Here is a 3,564-nt window from a genome sequence, read left to right as displayed (position 1 = left end):
CCCTCCCTCTCCCCGCTCCCTCCCCCCTGTCTCTCCCTCCCCCCCCTCTCTCTCCCTCCCCCCCCTCTCTCTCTCCCTCCCCCCCCCTCTCTCTCTCCCCCTCTCTCTCTCCCCTCCCCCCTCTCCCTCCTCCTCCTTCTCCCTCCCCTCCTCCTCCCCCACCCTTCCTCCCCCCCTCTCTCCCTACCCCCCTCTCTCCCTCCCCCCCTGCTCTCTTTCCCTCCCTCCCCCCTTTCCCTCCCGTCCCCCTCTCTCCCTCCCTGTCTCTCTCTCTCCCTCCCCGCTCTCTCTCTCCCTCCCCCCTCTCTTTCTCGCTCCCTCTCTCTCCCACCCTACGATTCACACTGTTGTCTCCCTATTAATGTGTCCAGTTTTAGATGTGGCCGTGTAATAATACTGTGTAATGTCGATGTAATGAGTAGACTCTGAACACAGAGCTTCCTGTGGGGAATTGGGGAGATGAACACCAGCAGACTCTGCAGGTATTCCCACTGGGAGCACAAATTCATAACATCAACTAGTTTATGTCGATTAGATTTGATTGGCTTTCAGGGAAATAATTTTACATCAATTTAAACATCAGCCCACAGCTGTACGACGGGGTTAATTATGAGGTCATCATCAGCAGTGAGGTCATCAGCTGGCAGGTCAGGTGACCGCTTGAGCCACAAGACATCACAACCCGACCTGTGACTGGACTCAGAGCCCAAACCCTGTCACAATGGCCTTTTCAAATCAACTTACTGGCTGCTGGAAAACACAGCAGGTAAACTTTGTGTTTGACCGCGAGGAGAGCTAGTGAGAGATTTACAAAACACAATCACATCGTGTGAAGATCAGTGAGTAAAGACTGAGAGCTCTGTGCTCCAGCAGACCGTGAGTTTATCAATAGGAGATAGGCCGAGAGATTCCTTTCCCCGAGAATGGGTGCGGGGATCGAGATGGGCTCGCAACCCAGGCCCGTTCGGAGGACTGCAGGCAGTTTGCCAACTTCATGCTGCCGACTCTGCTGAGCGTCTGAACACTGAGCACGGGGGGCGAATAACGCCAAGGGCGCGGGTTCGATCACCGGACGAGCCATCAGCCTAATTTTACGGTTTTTGCGAAAATATAAAATACAAACTTTATAAGGAAGCCAATGTACACAGACTCTCACGGGGGATTTATTTGGATTAACATCCATTGCACCTTTGCCACCGGGGCTGAGAGACACATCTTTCTGTTTATTTGTCTTTCTGGGTTTGCTGTTGAAAGTTGAACAGGCGGCCTGTTCCCGATAAAGGTTAACAGGCAGGTAATAGACAGACAGAGCGGCTCTGACCCCGCGAGATGGGCAAAAGGCTTCAGTTCAGGACAAATGCATCAATGAAATGTTCGCCGGCACCGAGAGAGACAACATCCAGAGAAAAACACAGGAGGAAATCGATTTCAAGTGGATGCCTACCTGCAGTTGGTGCCGAGCTTTCGCGAACATGTCTGTTGTGTTCATAAGTAAAAAATATAATTTTGTCCGAACAGTTTGCCTGGCGCGAAATGATCTGAATTGCAAAGGAGCAGGCAGGAAAAACTGTGTTGCTGGCAGGAGGTTGGCTGCAGCTTCCCTGGTGGTCTAGTGGTTAGGATTCGGCGCTCTCACCGCCGCGGCCCGGGTTCGATTCCCGGTCAGGGAACAGTGCGTTTTGGGTCTGTTTGAATTGCCACCACACAACTTTCCACACCACTGCTGAATATCACTCTTCATGCAGCGATACCAAATACACCGGTTTCAAAGTCAGCAGGAATTGATTTCTGTCAACTTTTACACTGGCTGACTTTAAATGTTGCCAACATTTAACTGCAGCTCACAGTGTCAGGGCAGTCACGGTTTTTATCAGTCTTCCGTGTATCTTCTTGCCCACTGCATCTCCCTAACAAACTTACCTTATCACAGGCACGGCTATCAATCAATTCATTGCCAGTGTGAAAAATGCAATATTTGAAACTTAGCAACGTGTGCAAGACTGGAATCAGAGAGTCCGTGGCCCGTGATAACTTGAGCATTAAGATGGTCATTAGCCCTTCCTGTATTGCTCAGTAGCCCACTGTGTGAGGAACTAAGAACCACAGGCATTTTCACTTCTGTGTCGGGCTCAGCACCATACCTGCAGCTGAAGATTGAACTTGATTTGGCTCGTGATCAGTGCGGCTCAGTGAGACTTCGGCCCGTCTCTCCCTTCACAACCCATCAATGTGGAGAAAAGAACAGGGAATTTTACACATGTGTTGTGCTCTGTAACTTTATTTGAACATTTCATTGCATTTCACGCTGTGTCCAACACGGTGAGGTCCCCTGTGCTGTGTCAGCTTTGTATCTTTATCAACACTCCAGCTTTACATTAACACAACCTGAGCCCCGAGATCTGGTCGGGTCACATTGCCCGAAGTGAGGAATGAGCGAGAGGGGCAATTCCACCCGGGGTTAGAAAATCCTCCAAAAGAACGACAGAATAGGGATTTGATGTGAAGCCGAAATAGCTCAGTTGGGAGAGCGTTAGACTAAAGGTCCCTGGTTCGATCCCGGGTTTCGGCAGATTTTAGTTACTTTCTGTCTCCTTCACTGCGAGAGGAGCGAATCAGGAGAGATTTTACGCTCCTGCTGCCGCGTTTCCCAAACGAATGGGAGTAAAACCACATCGGACATGCTGGATCCGGCTCCAACCGTCCGCTGCAGGTTCGAATCCAGTCGGGGTGCCGCCGTCTCCTTTTATACTGGGACAGTGTTTGAGGGAGGGGCTGTGGTGCGATAATAAATTTTAGATGAGGTTTGTTCGACCATAGAGCTCTCTTTCTGTTACTTTCGATTAACACACTGCCCAGTTGTATAAAGGAACAGTTAACAATGTTTAAGCGATGTGGTGTGTTCAATGTTTGTGCCGTAACTCGGTCACCCAGTGTGAGCTTGAAAGACAATCTCCCAGCCTGGGTTCGAGCCTGCCCCAGCAGAGCATTGTGGCCGGTTAGCTCAGTTGGTGAGAGCGTGGTGCTAATAACGCCAAGTTAGCGCGTTCGATCCCCGTACGGGCCATCGGAACATTTTTATAATTTTACGCTTTTCCCGCACATTTAAAATACAAACGTTATAAGGACGCCAATGCACACAGAATCTCCCGGGGGATTTAATTGGATTAACATCCATTGCACCTTTGCCACCGGGGCTGAGAGACACATCTTTCTGTTTATTTGTCTTTCTGGGTTTGCTGTTGAAAGTGGAACAGGCGGCATGTTCCCGATAATGGTCACAAGCAGGAAAGAGACAGACAGAGCGGCTCTGACCCCGCGAGATGGGCAAAAGACTTCAGTTCAGGACAAATGAATTGTTCGCCCAGCACCGAGAGAGACAACATCCAGAGAAAAACACAGGAGGAAATCGATCAATCTAAAACGTTATAAATAATTCCCATACTTGATGTCTGTCTATTCAATCGCTAATCCTTCAGTGCCAGAAAATAACTCCTGATTAAATCGTTCAGTTCGAGAATGGCAGCGGAAAGTAACTCGAATGAATTGAAAACTGTCGAATCCCGG

The 3,564-nt window shown here is 49.6% G+C and overlaps 1 non-coding gene across 1 annotated transcript; it reads left to right on the top strand.

Moving 5' to 3' along the window:
* Nucleotides 1–1,598: 1,598 nt before the first annotated feature.
* On the top strand, nucleotides 1,599–1,670 carry trnae-cuc (transfer RNA glutamic acid (anticodon CUC)). The gene has a single exon. It is a non-coding gene; the product is annotated as a tRNA-Glu (tRNA).
* Nucleotides 1,671–3,564: the final 1,894 nt, after the last annotated feature.

Source organism: Somniosus microcephalus, unplaced genomic scaffold, assembly GCF_052327205.1.
Source record: "Somniosus microcephalus isolate GS21.2 unplaced genomic scaffold, FLI_Smic_1.0 scaffold90, whole genome shotgun sequence".
In the NCBI taxonomy this organism is placed as follows: Eukaryota; Metazoa; Chordata; class Chondrichthyes; order Squaliformes; family Somniosidae; genus Somniosus; species Somniosus microcephalus.
Note: the sequence above shows the minus strand (reverse complement) of the source record. Positions and strands in the feature narration are given on the sequence as shown.